This window comes from Xiphias gladius, chromosome 22 (assembly GCF_016859285.1).
Source record: "Xiphias gladius isolate SHS-SW01 ecotype Sanya breed wild chromosome 22, ASM1685928v1, whole genome shotgun sequence".
Lineage (NCBI taxonomy): Eukaryota > Metazoa > Chordata > Actinopteri > Istiophoriformes > Xiphiidae > Xiphias > Xiphias gladius.
Window position 1 is genome coordinate 26,885,999 of NC_053421.1, and position 19,999 is coordinate 26,905,997.

The window sequence follows — 19,999 nt, forward strand, 5'->3', positions numbered from 1 at the left end:
ACGTACGTATGATGAGTGCATTTCGCGGCGGTTCTGCCTACATGGAGGGTGTAGACGACATGTTACATTTAATGCTCTCATGAGCTAAGTTATGAGAGCCGATACAACCCAATCATCAAACTATCGGGAGTGTTAGATGGTGGCACGACTCACCGTCTCTTGAGACGCCAGAGCCTCGAGTCAATATTGTCGAAGTAAGACACCTGCATGATTCTGCGACTGGACTGTATATTTCTCACCTCAGATTTATTCAGAAGCTGACTTTGTGAGAAATTTGATGATTCCAGAAAAAGCTGCCGTCATCTAATCTCCAGTCTACTTGAAATGACATTTACATATTCAGCCAAGTACATCATGAAGAAAGAGATAACAAAAACAAAAACCCGTGGGATGGTTTTGACAGTCTCTGCTCTGTTTTGGTTGAGATTTTTCTCTAAACAATTAATGAAAAGCTGAAATGTTGTGTTCTTATTTTAAGAACCTAAACTGAGCTATAGTGTGAAAACCTTTTTTTTTTTTTTTAACATTAAACAACTACAGTTGCACTGACATGAAAGTAAAATATGATTATGGCTAAATATTAAACTCCTGGCTGCCTGTCACCCGTATAAAACAGCTGCCGTACTGTGGAATACCCTTTAATATCTGTCTGTGAGCATTTCCCCCTCTGCAATTTAATTTTGAAAAGAAATATTTCACTGCGTATTCTTGAGAGTTCTCGCTGTGAGAAAAATCAGCACCCATTTGTCTGTAATAGAAAGTCGTTTAGCTGAGGTTAGGGGTGGTTCAAGTAGAACATGTTAGTGTTGTAAAATGTTATCTTTATCTTGATCACCCACAGCATCAGACCATATGATCAGAACAAAGTAGGCTAACATAATTAATACTAATCCCATCACTTCTGCTTGCAGCTCTAATGCTGATGATGATCATTATCAACGGGGGGGGGCGCACGCTGGAGATGACACGTCTTTAATCATGAGTCTGGGGCCAGGCTCAAAACTTCGAGGGGTTTCGGGTGCAGCGGAGGGGTAATTAAACTACAAGCTGACAGAGTAAAAACACTTTCGTTTGACCTCTCGCCTGCTAGCCGGCTAGAACTAACAACCCCCGAATCCCAGCAGAGACTTCCTGGTTCAAAACAACAACAAAAAAAAGGGGGCAGAATCACTAACGTAAATAAATAAGAAGCAGCCGCTCTCGGTTTTACGGGCGCCTCCTGCCATCAGGCTGTAAAAGTTACAGTAAAGAGCTGAAACACTATAGCTGAGACACACACGCACACACACACCGCCTGCATGTGCACACCGACAGGAAACCAAAGTGCACGCCCACTTTCCCATGAACACACAGAGTATCCACGTGCACTGCAGGTATGTCTACATACTATCACATGCAGGTACATGTGTGAGCACACAGGCGCACCTGTGCTCTTTGCTACTCTAGTGAGGACCCTCACTGAGCTAGCGCATCCAGCGGCCACCAAAATGAAGGGTAATTGTAGTTCGCTGCAACTGGGACATCAGTAAAAAATTCCTCATTTCGCAAACGATCTGCGCACACATAGCGATGGTAAGTATAGATGGTCAAAGCTGAAGTTGGTTTGTAAACTGGGATGAATGTTACGGACAGTTAAACCTCAACTAATTAATACTTTTATATGTACAATGGGTCAAATGGGTCGCTTGTAGCGACAGCCCCACAGAGAACCAACGCCCCGACTTTGCGGTGACCTTCAGCGCTACAGAGTTTTTTCTTCAAGCGTCTCTGAGCTCGTTGTTTTGGTTTCAAGGTCTGTTTTTGATCCACCCTCACTGCTCTCATCAGCCTCGTTTCAAGCCACAGCTGACAGACAAGCGTTGAGCCTCCAAAGAGCCAGATATTTCCCTCAGTGTTGGTGGGGAGCAAAGCAGACCTTAAAGGAGATGGAGACTTGGACTTATGTTCACCAGGTTGACAGACACAGGCCTCCAAATGGATGTTGACGGAACTCGCTATGTGCCGGCTGTGCAAAAAGGCAACTGTTTGCTAACACGATCGCTATTACAACTTTATAAGGTGATAATATGTACTTTTTTTTTTTACAGGCTGTTGTTCTGCCCCCAAATGGCCAAAAAAAAAAAAAAAAAAGAAAGAAAATAAAGTAATGCAGGTTTAAGGTAATAATTTTACCATTTGCCTTGGTTTTTTCTCTCTAACTTGGGGTTAAAAACCCGACTGCTTGCACTTCTTGTCTGTCGGTCTGTAGAAATGTTGCTTTGTTCCCGAATCCAGGTAATGAACTTACTGGGCACAAAGCTAAAGATAACAGACACAAATGATGGCCGAACCTATGAAAACAAGATCCGAGTTGTAATGAACCAACCAGACCCTTAAAGGGTCGGTTTACATACAGTAATTACCAAAACGACACGTACCTGTAGTGGTGTCATGGACATAGCTTTGGGTTAACTTGAGCGAGATTTGAGATGTCCAACTTCTCCTCCATCTCAGTGCACTGGAGGGGGGAGTTTAATTTAGTCTGTGGTGCTCACAGCGTTGAAAAACAAAACCGAGCGGCAACGTGTATGTGAACAGTTAGCATTGGAACTATTTTTTTTTTTTTTTTGCAGAAAGAACTAGTCCCAGAGATGGATATCTCAAAACCTTAGCACATGAAAAGAAGACCGGGGCCTGGCTAGATACCGCAAGAGATAAGGGGGATTTATTCTTTTGGAATTTGGGTACACTGACTCCTCAGAGCTAAGATCAGGGTTTAATTTAACTCTAAAATCAACAGGCCTTCAAAGTGAGGACCAATCAAAATGGCATCGCTTTCCAAAAGTATTCTCACTTTCTATGTGAGAAAACAGAGTGTTCCTCACAAGGGCAAGCACACACAGACCCAGAAACACTCACACACACACACACGCACACGTGCTCACACACACACACACACACACACACACACACACACACACACACACACACACACACACACAGAAAACTCCTTTTTTGGTGGCCCTTTTTTTGAAAACTGTACTCAATTTGTAGGTACAGGCTGCTTCTCAGCACATCCTCTGTAAGCCCCCCAGTGCAAGTTGATCTCCCCATCTGAACCTCAACTCCCCCGCCTCACCTCACCCCCACACTCTCTCACACACACAGTCCCATTAAAGAAGGGGGGGGGGGGGGGGGGCAGGAGGTGAGTGAACAGCCCCGGGCTCGCCAGCGAGTGGCTCAATATAATGAAGAACATGTGGTTCAGTCAGGGGCGTATGTGTGTGTGTGTGTGTGTCAGTGTGTTTATGCGTGTGTGTGTGTGTGTGTGTGTGTGTGTGTGTGTGTGTGTGTGAACCTAGGGGCGGTGCTTGCTCAGTAGTTGATCTCAAGAAAGTCTGAGAGTTAGTATTTGGGGGAGGCAGAGCACCCGTGGGGATGAATGTTTAAATACTGTGAGCAGCGTGGGAGTGAAGCCGGTGAGAAGTTTTCCCCGACACAAGATGGCCCCTAATGTGCTGGCACACCGAGAGGGAACCTAAACTAACCTCCTGTTCAAAAATAATGGCCCTGACTCTTAATTGGAAAGGAACGAGTGAGTCCACCTTGGCACCGTTTTGACATCGGGCGGGTGTTGATGTGACGGTCTGCACCGGTGGAGAAAACACGTGCAAATACATCACCTTTAAGTTCACACTCATCCAAAGCTGTAAACCTGCATGACTTTGAGAAATGATTACCAAAAGGTGTCCTGAAAGGCTGTTAGGTTAAAACTGCATTTTTCTACTGTCATACTGTAGGATTTTGTTGCAGGCATCTTTGGTTCGCATGAGGCAGCCTGTGTGATGCTTGGTCAGCTTCCAGGTTACTTTGAATGTCAATAAAATGTGGTACACAACATTAAGTTAATGTTTTTTACATTGATCTGAGAAAATATGTACATTTTAATGGTTCCTGTAATTCACCCTACAACAACTTGTGCAGCTGTGCTGATCTCATCCACTTTGGTTGCTGTTTTCCTGTTGCTGTTTTTCATGGATGTAGTCAGGTGGCTAGCTAGTGACAAGCGCATGAAGTCCAAATTCTTAATCCCACCATCCACGCTCTAGCTGGTCAATGGTTTCTCCAACTGGGGGAAACAGTTGTTCCTGAATAACTGAACAAACTATGGGCAGCCATTCGGGGACTGGAACCAGGCTACCACTAGTGGCAAGTGAGAAAAACATGTCGCTTCGTGATCTGGATTAACTGACCCTTTACAATATCCAGAAGTACGGAGATGAGACGAAAGTGAAGATAAATGGTAATTCTGTCGGAGACCCGTTCTCAATGTGCAAAGTGGATTGTATACCCTATACTATGCTAAAGAACAGTCGGGGTCTTGAAGCAATTAGCATACCACAACAAGATAGCCTTAGTCATCATAATTTCTCAGTATGGCGCATCAAAGACCGGAGAGAAAACAGAGCTCTGGATTCATTAGATGCTGATGGTAAACATACATACTGTATATTCCAGCCCTCAAAGAAAAACCAAAAGCATTCCCAGATACTATAAGTTACTGTTAGGCAGATGTGGGATGTAAGTCGAGCACGTGGACTTGCGTAAAGCACACCAGCTGAGTGAAGACCTCAGACGCTGTAAGTCTCAGCTCGGGGAGAACATGACAACTGGATGTAAATCAAATGAAAGGGCTTTTTATTTGCCCTCCTGGAACGTGCTGCCAGTGACATTAAATTAACGTCACACATGCTGTGGCTCATTTGGGCTTTACAGAGCAGCAGCCCTGTGTCTTCAGAATGTCCTCTGTGGGTCATCTACGTACAGTATCCGATGATGTAGATTTTGTTATATTTAGTGTTTACTTTTTCCTTGATTATTATTTAAAATGATTGTTCAATTAAGTTATTAATTATACCACGCCTCCTTACTGGATTTGTTTCATTCACTTACTTTTTTCTGCCACTGTGGGGTGCCAGCGTGGGACATTTACATCCCTTGTTATGCTCTGATCTCTCTCCTTACCCAGCTTGTTTGTGTGTAGTTTGTACGTTCGACTGTGGTTTGTTTATTCTGAACATGAACAAATTTTTCCGCTGTCGATTCGAATATTATCGCCCCATTAAATGGCTGTTAAGAGCTGTCACCGGGAGCGTAGATCTGGGTTCACAGGGCCCTGCTCCACCTTACGAGCCAGTTCAGTAGCTGTTAGCACGTGCTGGACTTTCGCCGTCATGGGTCCAGTAATATACGTGGAGCACGCCGGGTTTAGACAAAAAAAATGAAAAAGAGCGCTTGTTTAGGTTTATGGAAAGATCGTGGTTGGGGTTAACATAAAATAAGTACTTACTAAAGTAACAACATTGGTGTGAAATGGGAAACAAACAGCGGTCTCCCATTTGAAAGTCTGGTGTTTTGTCATGCCACCCGTCCACCAGACCTCCACTTCTAGAGGTCACATAATGATAAAAAGTCACTATGGGCCGAAATAAGCTGCTTGGATAGCCGGACCTACGGGGTTGTTTTTCAGGGGAGGACAGTGTTGACGATGTGCACCTTCTGGTCTACTGGCGGGTGCAGTTTGCCACTTCTGCAGCACAACATCAGGAGGGACGACAACTGACGGCCATCTAATGGGGTGACAACATTTGAAGAGTGTGCGGTTTTTCCCGAGCCTGAACTTGGCATCACGACTGCAGTCTGACAAAAGGCTCGGTATAAAAGAAGAAAAAAAATTTCTCAGTTTCTCGAAATACTGACATTTTTTTCCCAATTTAAATCCTATCCTTTCCACTATATAGAAAAATGTTTACGTGCTATAATGACACATTTTTCCTCCCATCATGACCCTGCGCACAAGCGGGTTTAGATAATGGATGGAGGCTACAGTGTCTTCTCCTTAGGAATTCAGAGAAAAGACTAGATCCTTTCCCAGTTCGAACAACATATTGAACTTTCTTAGTTTAAAAACATACAAATTTATCATGTCACAAGTAACATTTCTTCTTTTAATGAAATATGTTGATTTTGTGCAATAATGAGAATGTTCTGTGATATAACAAGAATGTATTTTAAAAATAAAAAGATAAAAACAGTAGGCCAATATCACTTCCGTAACCGGTATCAAAATGTCACGAATTACTACTTCAAGGTGAAACTTCGGCCGCACCTCTGAGCCTAACTCCACCCACTCCACAGAGCTGAAGAATGCCAAAAAAGTGCACAAGTGGCTGAGCAACGCGGCGTGGATGCGTGAGGCAGAAGTTGCTCAGTGACGTCCCCAGGCCATAGAAAAATGGAGAGCGAAACAGAATCTCAAGGCACCTATGCCAGGGGGCTCTTTTGAAGTGGAGGTCTTTTCCCCTCCAGAACCCCCTGGAGTGGACATTGCGTGTAGAGGACCGTGGTGGTTCTGAGCCATCTCAATTTGAATTGGCTCCAGCCCCAGTAATGCCCGGAGCCAGAGCTCTCGGAACTGAGTATGTAGTTAGAAACACATTTGTGAAAAATGCCGATTGCAGATGTACGCAGCGGCGCGTTCCCATCGAGGGACCTGCTGCCATCTGCAACCCCTGCCGAGCCGCGTGAGGGTCTGAAGGGAAAGAATGCGGTCCGAACCACTGCGCCAAAATTGAAAAATACCAAGTAGAGGGCTATATAATAACGTAAATTCCTGTGAATGATGAGTCTCGATTGGTATGAAAATGAGCATGGTTTCACAGACTGCCACTCAAGGACAGGCGCTTGGGGAGGTGGGCTGCCCATCTCTGATTAGAGGGCGTTAACGTTCCTTTTTTTTAATATAACATTCATGACGTAAAGAGGTCCCAAACGGTTGACTCTATTTCAGGATGATTTAAAACAGCAGATGCCGTGTCGAGCCATTTTAAACCCATGAAATGCTGATTTTTATAACTTTGGCAAGAAACGTCAACATTAACACCAGCGTTGATATGTTTCAACAGAGTTCAGTCGTCATTTAGTTTATAGCTTAAAACAAACATGTTTAAGGGTGCAGTGCCTCTTTAAATAATGGTTCTAGCCTGACCTGTCAATATAAGAGAAATTGAATGTATCTTTAGACGTTCTGCTCCTTCACTCGTTTTTTTCTGTCTTCATTTTCCTGCCATGGCCTGTGGATGTGTGCAACCTTCTCCACTTCCCCACGGTTTGATTCTCCTTTGTGACTTTAGTTTAATGCCTCTGTGTTTCTCATCTATTGAAATCAATAATTAAAAAAAAAAAAAAAAAAAAAGGGATCTTGAAAGTCATACACACATGGCAGTCCAAAATGCACTCAACATGGTTGCCTTTTAGAAAGTGCTGCAACAGTGTGGAACTCTCTGGGCCTTCAAGGTATTCAGTGAAGTGCTGTGAAAAAAATACTGAAAGCATTTTTGTACTCCTAATCAACATTTTTTGAAATTATTTTTATTCGCTGAAATAATAGCAGTAATTTCAAGATCATCGTTGTAAACTTGGACTATTAATTCTTGGCTAAACTAGTAGTTTAATACAATGGAACGGGAAATGGACCAATCACAATTTACTTCCAATGGCGTAAATCGGCGACTGGGTGAACCAGCGACTCCCCCCAGCCGGGACCTTCATTAGCTGTCCCGAATGGCTGTGTAATTATAGTCAGTGTGGGCGTGAATTTGATTTTGACAGTTGTCTTAACCAATCATATTTTGCCGAGTTGTGGGCGGGACAATATCCCGACATCTTCCGGGCATTCGTGAATACCTAGTTTGGTAAGCGACCTGCGAAAGTGGTCAGTGAGTAGGGAGGGAAAAAAGAGATGAGTTAGTGCAGAAGAAGAAGACGACTGTTAGGCTGCAATGATCGAAACTCCATTTTTAAGATTGCCTTTTCAGGAAGAACTACAAATTATCCAGAAAGGTCGACCATCACCTGCCTTGTCAGGATTGGTGCAAGCTAGCAAGAGCTACCGCTGGCATTTTCAAACAAGCAGCTAGAGTCCCTATCCAGGTCTAACGGGCACTGAAGGGATTGCTTGCTTTTCAACCCCAGCATGGGGCCCTGGTCCGGCACGGGATGTAATAATTTGAGTTGCCTAAGTAAAGCAGGTCTGAAAGATCAGCCTACCCCCGGACACCTGCTTGCCACTGTCTCTCCGAAAAGGAAATAGGTATTGACCTGCAGTTGAGCGAACAACAGCAGAGAAAGACTGTTGCGCACAGCTAGAAGACGAGTAGGCTATGGGCAGAAATAGAAAACTGAACCTGAATCATTGCTATTTGAATTTGAATTGCTTGAATAATTGCCTTGAAAAACTGAATCTGAATAGCAAAGTTTTAACTGAATTTATTAGTTTGGAGCTGAATTGAAACTGAATGTGATTTTATGAAACTGAATTCAGTTGTTCTGGAACTGTAATTGAGCCACACTGACGGTTCGATATGCTCATGGTTGCCGTCAGTTTACTGTAAGCCCCTGCTTGGCCTAAGCATCAGGGTCTTTCTCAAAATGTATTTTTAAGATGTTCTTTTTAAAAACTACAGTTAAGTTACGGTTGGGTGGCTCGGTTGGAAACAAACGTTCGCCGACGCACGGAGAAGGTTGGTACATCTTCACGGGGAAACACTGAAACAATCTTGGTGGTCCGCACCGCGGCCCACTAGGAATCTGTGTTATGAAGCCAGTTAGGGCAAATAAACCTCCAATACGCCGACCCTCCATGTGACAGGGCTCTGGCAATTAGTTTTATTACTACGTTCGATTTTTATTGCCACATGTATTATTATTAAAAGGCCCAGGGTCCAGGGCCACAGTTCGCCACTGGTTCTATAATGCAGAGCTGATTGAAAAAAATTCTTTTTTTAAGGTTATCGCACCACGCTATCAGACCAAGGTCAATGGGAGTACGCGGTCTCATCCCTTCATTTTCTGACAGCTTAATAAAACTCCTCATAGACTTTCTACCTTTTCACTGTGGCCTTTCTTATTGCCCCTATCACAACTAAGGCTTTTTCCAATGCATGCACGATAAGCCAGTTTTGTGCAGGCGTCAGAAATAAAGAGGAGTTCTTTTTCATTTTTCTCTAAAGCTTCTGGGGAGAAACAGTCAGACATGGGAGTAGAAAATAGAACAAATGAGAGGCTGTGGGATATGAAAAATGTGGTGAGTGCTGTGTATGTGAGTCGTTGTCTTTGTTACTGTATTGTGTGTATATAGACGTGTGTATTTGTGTGTGATATGGGCCCTGACCTGTCACTTGGTCTGCGGCTTGTGTAATAAAATTTGGTGAGTAAAAAATAGACCCAAAAAAGTCAGTGCAAATAATCCCGCCAGGGTTGTCAGCAGACTTAGGACAGTCCAATTTAAAAAAGAGGGGGTATTATTAAGAACAAGATTGTCTAGTCTCGGGGTGTACTCTGCAGTTAGAGATGTTATTTAAGAGTTGGGGAATTTGGATCTCCTTACGGCTTCACTAACTTTTTGACATGACGGAACTGCATCCTTTAAGAGGCCATTCTGAACTGCCTCTGGTGCGATGTCACATCTAAAAAATAGACATTCAGGGACAGATTTACCGAAAAAAAAACTATGTTTAGGTTGTTATTGAGTTTGCGGCCACAATGTACTAAAGCAGCAGCTCTTAAAATAGTCATCTGCGTAGATATTTATTTCTCAAATCAAATACTCAGACTGATCTTGCATGTGCTCAGGTTGGATCTGCGAGGTCTGGATTTTTCAATTTGTCAGCACTGATTTCTGTTGTGGTGACGTAGGCGTGTGTTGTCCGTTTAAGCAGTGATGGATTTTTCCCATAGATCGCTGAAGATGAATGGCTAAATGGAGAATGAAGATATATTCTGTTGGCCTTCGCACTATAATATCTAGTCATTGACAGAATAAATGATAATTTAATGCAGCAAGGTTTTGTGCCAGTGTCACTGTAGTGGTTAAATATGCTCTCGATGTGAAGTAAGCACTATGTGTTACTATGTCTTATGACTGACACTCAAATCTTCAGAAATCCAATCCTAGCTTTTTTTTTTTAACCATCTTTGAATGTTGGTTAAGGTTTAATTTGTTTTTGATGTGGATCTTTCCAGTAGTGAGAAGTCACTGAGAAAAAATGTTATCCAGAGCATTGGTCCCCATTAATTTTGGCTTGAAATCTTGAGACCTGGAGAGGTAACTTTTGACCCCCCTCCCCAGACTTATCTGGCAACAGCTTTGTCAATTCCAGATCCCCAAACTGGGAAAGATTGATCTAGAGAAAGATGATGCGACAGCAGTTAACCTGTTTACTCCAACATGTGCTACGTCCTAATCCAAGGGCAGCCTACTCTAGAGTCCACATTCAAGACAGAATGCGTCACATTCTTATTTATTATGATGTCCCTAAGAAACATTGAAGAATTGGAGGCTTTGACATGTTCTTTATCAAAGGAGTTTAGAGAAGTGGAAGCTGCATTGTCAGGAGTTGGTTTCTCTTGGTTAACCACTGCCTTTTACCATTTTTTTTCATTGCCATTTAAAAACAATTTCCAAATGTTAACTTGGAAAACTTTGATTAGACGAGTTGATGAGGACTGCCTAAACACGCCATCTCTTTTGGTCCCTGTTGGATTAGACTGTGTGAGGAGGAGCGGGCTTAAGCCTTGCAGGACCCACCTTCGTGAGTTGGGTACTGACGTTGTTCTGAATGTGACTGGTCCCGTCAGCCAGGACAGCTGCAACTCGCCAAGGCAATCAGAATTTGATTTCCACTGTGCAGATTAGATAAGATCTACCAGATTTCATCATCTGTATGTATGTGTGTGACTGTTTGAGACTTGCAGAGAGTGAGTGTACGGAGTTGGATTTCTACCATTATTACAAATAACATGTACCTTTAACCACTGCCACTTCGTACTGTAGCACAAAGTGACCATATTGTACATCTGCAGGAAGCTGATAAGGTTGTTAATCACTTCCAGTGACCGAACAATTAAACTAATAAGTTCTGAGATTCTTGTCTTTCTAAACTGTTCTTCTCTTGTGGTCTAGTAAGTGACAAAGCGGAAATGCAGGATGAAATGAACCTCAGCAGACATTTTTGTCTGTGTGGGACTCTGCAGCTCTGTGCTATGTCTAACGCATTGTATGCTTTTACCTCCATGTACGTACAACTGTTAACAGGATTCAGCACCAGGCAGCAATGTATTGAATGTATAAATAGAACCTGCGAAACCGCCTTCCAATATCTATTTATCAATCTAATCCATTCTAAAAAACCCTTAAAAATACTCACTACTCAGCAATGTGTTTTCGACCAGGTTGTTATTTTTTTTGTGTTGTACATGCACATGAGAACACAGTGGTTCTCATTTGGAAAGAAGTGATTTAGTCTCATTATCAAGAATTCTAATGATCGGACAATTTTTTTTGCAGAAGTATAATCAAATTGTAAAAAGCGTCATCGTTGCAATAACCTCTGGTGCCTTAGTCGTCCATCCTGACCTGATGAGCCACAGTGTCTTCATGTGGTTTTCTGTCCCGTCAGGTAGTTAGTCGAAATTAAATACCACTCACCTGGCAACCCAAGCGTAAATCTGTTCCCTGATCAAATGGCTACAATTACAAAAACAGCAGGGCTCTGAATGTTAAGGAGCAGCGGTAGGAACCACTGCTCTGACACCTGCTCTAAATTCAAATGCATGGAATAAAAATAAAAATCAATGCACCGCAGTGGTAGCACACTCTAACCCAATGCTATGAGATCAATACATGTACACTACATCTGAATTAAAGGAGTAAATCTCAACTGTGTGTATGTACATTTCTGTGTAATGTCAGAGGTGTGGTCGGCGTTTACAAGCTTTGGCCTGACTGGAGACAGGCAGCGAACGAGAGGATTAATCCAACCTCATTTTGACCGTGAGAATATGTGTGCGTGTGCATGTGTGGGTGTGTATTGCACAATAACTGAACAAAAGGAGATGAACGCCACACTGATACAGGATCTGGGCTGTCGACAGACTTGGTCTGTGTTTGTCGAGTAGCCTGACAGCAGTGAGACTGAAGAGCTTTGTGATGGAAAGAGTAAATAAAAACTGACTGGGAGGAATGACAGGCCTGTAATGGAAAATCATGACAAGTGCTTATGAATCAGGAAAAGTGGATGTGGAACTGTAAACTCTATATGTAGCCAAAGACTGACTAGAAGGTAAAGGTTTTAATGCTTAGACCTTATATTTCTTTTCTGGACTTGATTTCCCCTGGAGTTTTCCCAAACTTTGATATGTCTGGCGAAGTGTAGAAATTTTTCTTGACCATTAATAGAGTTCAGAAATGGGGACTATGGTCCACCTTAAACTAGGTCTCTGGGGTTCACTTCCCATGAGTGTGTGCTGGCATGATTCCTGGAGTCCACAAGGGATGTGAAAGCCAACCGTTGAGAAACTGCACTGGTCGACAGTGTCAAATTACCGGGATTTGTCGTTGCATATGGTACAAATTCAGTAAGTACTGTATTTTTGTAGGCTTAATATATAACGTGGAGGCTTAGGGTCGCTTTATAGTCTCTCACAACTAGTTCTAAAGACGTGCTGTCCAACCATGTTGGATATCAAACGTGTTAATAGTTGTGAAGAGCCAGCCATGAAAGAGAGGGGGGAGACATGCGGTTTGGGAGAAGTATAAATCCTGCTTTACAATGTTGGTATGATTATGTGTTACCCATTCAGTCCATCATTTGGAAGGATTATTATTTGTGAAAACCTGCAGTATCAACTCCCTCTCTCACAAGATTAAAGAAACAAACCCAGACTAAACTCAAGTGTTCCAACCAATTAAGAAAATGCCATAAGACAAATCCCCGGGGCAACCCTGCCCCCCTTGAAACCGCGTTCACAGACAACAAATTCGCAGAGGCAGATACATTTTAAAGGAGAAATATATCTTCACTTGCTCCGAACAGCCAATGTAACAACTGTACAGGTGCTGACTGTGAGCTAGCTAGCATCCAATGTGCTGCCTTGCCTGCGTATGTGTTTGTTTTCAGTATCATCTCCAAGGCAGACCTTCTGCTCAACGCAATCGTCGCTCTGTTTACGAGAGCACGCGAACGCGGCAATGGCATGGCTGCCGTCTTTTAGTTAGTAATGTGACAAGGTGAACCTTCGTTTCTCATCACTCCACCTTGGTCCCATCACCTGAAATACATTTATCTGGCATTGGAGTGCTGATCATGTTTCTTTCGAGAGGTAATGAACGAATGTGGTTCAGACAGAAATACTTTTTGTTGCTCTGTCAATTAAACACCTAAAATGTAAATCCGAAAGTGTTTTTATTCACCCTGATGATCTGACAACAACTGAGCAAATGTCAAATTTCACAGCTGGCTCTCCCCATGCAGTCACTGACTTGAGGCATCTTTTAGAACAGTCTCCATTTCCTTTGCCTTTCATTTTATCATTTCCACTTATTTAAGAGATGCAAAGCTACCGCACCATAATAATTTGCCTTTCAGTTTTACAATCAACATTAAAGCAAGTCTCTGATCACTGACATTTTTAATGTCTCATAAGAGCAAGTCATTTAAAACACATACAGTCGCTATTTTGCCTTTTTAAATCTCTGGTTTTGCCAGACACAAGATGAAGTGTCTACTCTCTGTCCTTGAGAAACATGACCAAACAAAGAGTTCTCGAGTCTCTCAATCAAAGACAATTCTCTCACGCAGGGAAAGACCTTTGATTGTGTCATACTAAGAAAGAGAAGTCGCTAAGACCCTTTGGTAAGAGTGAAAACAGGAACAATTGATGGGAGTGCTTAGCTTGATCTTGATCAAGTTAAGAACGTCTTACAGTTCTTTGGTATGAAAAGTGTGAGTGATACAGGGAGGGAAAGAGACCATACCGAATTAATCCACTTCTTTGTCTTTCTCATCCTTCTGCCTCATCTCGTATGCTTTGACATTTCATATCTGTTCTGAATACTAGCAGCCCATGGGAGCTTTTTGTATGCTTTGCTATGTCACCATTTAGTGCCATGAATTGTGCAGCTTTGTCACCATACACAGAAAAAAAACGCCGCTTCTTCCACGACTACGATGCGAACATTGCATTTGAGCTGTTTGCAATGTTTTTAACCGCAGCGATAGTTGCACTTCTGTTGATTCATCACTTCCACTGTTGCACACATTTGATGAAAAATGAAAATAACAATACTTTTGGCGTGTTGGAAGGAGGGCAACTTGATCTCCTCAATAAACTTTATTGTGCCAACGTGTTCACAGAAAACTGTCTCCTTCCTGAGGGCAAACAAGACCTCTGTGAACCGAACTCACAGCCAATATACTGTGGCAACTTCAATCAGATCATGTGTCATTCTGGATTATTACGTTTTTATTTGGAGGACTTGTTGCACTTTTGCCATAACGGGACTCATGACTGACTGTGTTTTTGTACTTTTTTTGTCACTTTTACCATGTTAGTATTCCTCTTTTTCATCACCTGCCCAGGTAACACTGCTAAAGGTTAGCACAGCTTTTTCACAAAATGAAATGACATTTGTAGAGACTTCAAAGAAGATCCCAAACAACTAACAGGGGCATTAAACTGCATCAATTATATATAAACATGTTAACTGTGTAAGTGACTGCGTATTCATTCAGTTAGGTATAGAACTGCATTTCTGAACTCGACTGGCAAAAGTATCTAAGGAAAAATCAACTTACAGCACTATTTAGCAACAGCACATCTTGTCCGGTGCTGAAAATTCCTGGATCCTGGTGGATTCGGTGCCTCGGGGAACATTGCCTCCCTAACCCCCGTCCCTCATCGCATCCTCCCAGATGACAGGAGCCATTAAAAACCCGGAGATGGGGACAGAGTGAAAGTGCAGCTGAGATGGCAAGGAAGAGATTAAGGGGATGGGAAAGTGAAGAAGACAGGGACAGAAGAGGAGCACAAGGAGGAAGAGGAGCTGACAGGAGGAGAAAGGATTGGGGGGGGCAAGGGTGACAACGTGATAAACTGATTATGGAGACCAAGACAAAATGCTTCATAAATTAAAACCTCTTTCAGAATCCATACAACCATTTAAATTTGTTTTGCTGGAACAGTTTGTAATCAAGTTTTCGGGGAATTTAATTTATTGTAGCTTAGAGCACATGATTTAAAATATAATCTTCATGAACGCTAAAATACAAAACGAAATGTTATTTTATTGATATAACCCTCCAGCACTGTTTACACAGACACATTTTAGCTAGCTTGCCTTTTTTGCGACTGGAGTTAGCTTATCTCTGCGGGTGTCAAAGGTCAGCGGTAACTGCACTAGCAAAGGAAATGAGGCCTCTGTATTTTGCCATATTTTGGCAGAACGATTAGTGGTTGGCAAAAAACTGAACAAATCAACAGCACAGGAGCGGATTATTCTGCTGGAGTGGTTTGAGGAGCTTCTTTGGGCGTTTTGACATTTTTTTCTTGGCTTAGACTCTGGGTCTTCGTTGGAATTCATCGTAACTGTTGACTCCGACCTCAATGAAAGGGCAAAATGCTGAACCTGGTGCATTTTGGCGGAATGCAGAATCCAGTTAGTGTACTGAAACAATAAAGTGCTGCCTCTAAATCAACCTGCTACCACATCATTGGCATGAATTGCCTTTTTCTTTCACTTTATAAGTAAGTCTGACATCATATTAATGTTGGGAGCGGCGGGTTATTCTGCCCTATTCGATCACTAGCCGACGATGCATACATCCCGCCAGTGTCATTTTCCCCTGACATGGAAGTTGTGGTAGCGGTAACAAGGCCTGGTAATTTAATGTTTGTCATGTTGATCAGAAAAATATTTAATTTAAGACTTGTTTTTTCTGTAAGTCGTCTCACAACCACCTGCAGCGATCACACGCACGCTTTGCTGCCGTTTCTGTCGCCGGCCTTCCAACCGGGAAGACGACCATCAATAAGCGAACAAGACCTTTTTGAATTACTGGAAAAAAACTGGCCATGTGGACAGATAACAAATAATTCCATTCTGCTGTAAATGGATAAAAATTGATCTTACTTGAATTTCAAATCAATTTCTCTTGGGGTTGAGGCTAAACTACACAGACAGTATTAATAATAATAAAAAAAACAGGAGTCCTGCTGCTACTGAATGTGAAGTTTGAATAAGTTTCAATATTGAAAAATGTTGCGATATCTACTGCTGGTAAACAATCTTACAAGGCTGTTCCCAACGAGCCAGCTGAGTCACAGGTGTTGAGATGTGTGCTTTGTGGGACTGATAGGAATTTTTGTAAGCTGCCGTCTCACTATGGCTCATTCATGCCTCAGCCAGATAATATATTCTATGTATTATACATAATACTATTTCCACAACTGCTAAGGCAACTTAGGGACACCGCCATGTGACAAGTGAATGGTACAAGTATGTGTCCTAGGTTACTTGACTTGATGCAGTTTGTGTCAAGAGCGTTGAAGGGGTCGATACTATCATACACTTCCTCCGCTCGAGGAATAGTTTTACATTTTTGTAAATACGCTTTTCTTACCGAGAGTTAGATGAGATGGTGAGGAGTCTAGTCGTCACCAGTTTTGTCAAGTTACCAGCGGAGACCCCGGGAAGGTACTACGGCCGAAATAGTATTGCACATAATCCCCCATAAAACCGCAACTTTGCGTTTACACGGTTTTGGTTTCTTTATGAATTGAATAAACATGCCACTTAATGAGTTTTAAGGGTGCTGGTGTGTAGATTTTGTTGTCTTTGGACAGAGCCACTCTGGCTGCCCCCCCCCCTCCCCCGTTTCCAGTCTTTATGCTAAGCTAATCTAGCCGTCTCCTGGCTGTAGCTTCATATTTAACATACAGATTTGAGAGTGGTGATCTTCTCCTCTGACTCTCATCAAAAAAGCAAATATATAGCATATTTCCCAAAATTTGAAACTATTCTTTTATTGCAAAAAGCTGCATATATCTGATTCAAATTCTAGGAGGTGAAAATTTGAGTATTGTTTTTTGGTTTTTGTGAATCTACAGGTGAGGACAGTAAGAGCCGTTTGTGTGTTGTAACAAAGGCTGAGATGTTTATGTGATACTGTACTCAGCGTCGGGCCTGAGCTGCTGTAGCCGCTAGTGTCCTGCAATAGCTCTAACTCGATTATTTGTCCCACCCGATACAATTTTTCTGCTCTTTCATTGATTAGCAGCATTGAGCGCGTAATCCCTCTTCATCCCGTGCAGCCGCTCATCATTTACTTCTGTTTCTGTCTGGGTGGAATGTTTCTGAAAGGTCAGCGTGCCATTGTGAAGGATAGGGCAGAGCTGCAGAGGCTGCTCCCATGTTTGTAGACTGACTTTTATCTCATGCAAGTATCTGATTTTGTTGTGTGTGTGTGAAACTACGCGTGAGCTTAATTGCCTTTGTTTGTGCCTGGGCATGTGCTGCGTCAGTGTTCCTGCAGCTGTAATCTCATCTCCCAGGGTAATCGCCCGTTTTGGTGTGTTATCATGGTGCAGAGGTAAAAATAGCCCCGGCCTGTGCTGGATCGCAGTCACACCAGCGAGTGGACAAGCTTTCATGTGCTTCACCTGACTTTTTCTTCCCCTAATCACATTATTGATCACACGTCTGCTGGATCAATATTTGTTACGCATGGCATTTTCCATCCTCTGTCAACATCTCAAGCCATCGGAAATTATTCCACCAGGGAAAAGGATTATTTGTCCAAACAGCAGGTGACATTGGCAGAGTAAATTTGCATTAAGAATCATCCCGCTCCTCTGCAACTCAGGCAATATGTTTGCCTGGAGGCGGACTTCTTAATATCTGCAGCAACAGTCAAATGTGGTTATAAAAATATGAGCAATGATTTTATGACATTATTCAACGGTAATGTGGAGCTGTATTAACATTCCGGTGGCGGTGTTCGGGCTCTGTCACAGCTGAGGCCACAGTCTGCGACTCAGACAGCCATCTGAGAGGCAGGGAGACGAATAAAGTCAGAGACTTCATTTGGCAAACGCAGCGAACACTGATGAACAGGGAGGAAAAGTATGAGTGAGGACTTTTGAATTACTGTCCTTGGGGAAAGTCATTTGAGTTTGTTTTGTGCTATAATTTCATTCCTGTGTTCATAAACCTTTACATTCTGCATCTTTTTGGCTGTAATTCAGAATTATTCATTTCCAGTCTGAATGGATGTGAATGAAGCACCAATTATTTATACGGCTTGAATGGCTGATTTAACGCTAACATAAATGTACTTTTCTTCAGAAACGCAGATTATCAGTTGGCAAAACTCAAATTACATTAACGGAGGTTCCCAGTATGCACTTATTCGGCAATTGAAAAGTTCAAAAACTCTGCTAAAACTAGGCTAAATTTATTTTTTAGTTATATGTGTGGGTTACATATGGAGTTACGAGGTGGGAGCAGTTACTTGGGGTGTCCAGGTTTCTAGAAGTGAAAGTCCTGTTCATTTTCTGCATAGACAGGGTCGACGGCTGGAGCGATTCCTGGGCTTAGATGGACACGAAACCCTGCCAGTTGAATCATCAGTACAAAAAAGGAAACAACCATGACAGAAAATGTTTTTTCTTTTTTTTTGTCCTATTAAACAGTTAAAGGCAGCTCTCAACTCTCAAGGAGCATTTTGACAAGAAACAGTCAGTCACAGAGTTTAAAATGCTTTTTTGCGTGCGCGTCTAATGGCTAACTGAAGCTAAAGATCACTCTCTGTGGGCAGCTGATAAAATATTCAGAGGCATTACGTTCACTTTTGGACTCTGGGTAATCTTGGATCAATTCAGCCATGTGGCGCGGTGTTTGTTCCCAAATGCAACTTCCTACTTTCCTACTACAGTTCTGCTTCTTCTCCGTAGCAACAGCGGTTGAGGCTCAGGGTTACCGTAGCCTTTAGTCTTTTTACGTGTAGATTACCAAATCTGTGCCTACTGGGATTTTCAGCCCACTGTACTTTATAGCTAATTAATTTGTGGGCCACTCAGTGTTGTGAACCGTGCTCTGCTCTTTGTATATAAATCCGTCATGTGACATACCTGTACTCTGAGAATGTCCAGAGGTCTCTGTGGTACGTGGTAAGCCGGACTATATTAGGTGAGAATATTCACCCCTTCCCAGTTAAAGCGTAAAGTCATCATTTAACAACAGAACATGCGGTATAAATGAGAACTTTGCAGTGGTCTCGTGATGGGTGTGTCTGTCAGCAGCAGAGAGGCGGCTCCCGCGTCCGTGTTATCTCACGGACAGCGGTCAACAAAATGTAGGCAGAAGAAACCAAGCAAAGGATGAAAATATCAAACTTTGACCTGAAGCAGCAGGAAAAATTATTTCGTTAAATATGTTGGAACAATTGTGTTGTAATGTGTTCCGTGCATTCAGTGTGTGGTCTGTTGAATTTTGTATCATTTGTTGATTTAAAAAAAAAAGACAGAAAAATAACAGCAAAACTTTCTATAACCAAGTTATACCTCATTCTCCACTTTCCATTACCTTTAATGTTACTGTTATTAGAGCCAAATCGCTGTGTCATTAACCCCTGCAACCTGTCTTCAAAAATAACCAAAAACTAAAACAAAAAAACCCAACCCCAGTTGTTTCACCATCACACATACTGCATTTGTTTTTTTCTATTGAAACAAGCGTAGGACTGGACTGTTCTTTATCTGTCTGCTCAAATAGACAGTGTTTTAATACAGCCACATTCCCATTGTAGCTGTTCTCATTTACATGTTTTTCTGTCTCTGTTGTCAGACAAAGGAACAAGTATGAAATAGTGCCTGTACATGTTAACCAGCAGTCACTTCCGAGCCATTTCCAAGCTGTCGCTCACCAATGATAAAATCCTGATTGTGTAACCGTAACATCGTCTGACAAAATCACGAACACATAAGTCGAAGACAACGGCTTCGCTGTGATTTCAGCTGTATTTACCTGTAAAATAATCACTCGGATAGAAAGTTAGAAGCTCATTCACGTCTGTCTCAGCTGCTGTGCGGTCGGTTGAATGAGACGCATGGAGAGGTGCTG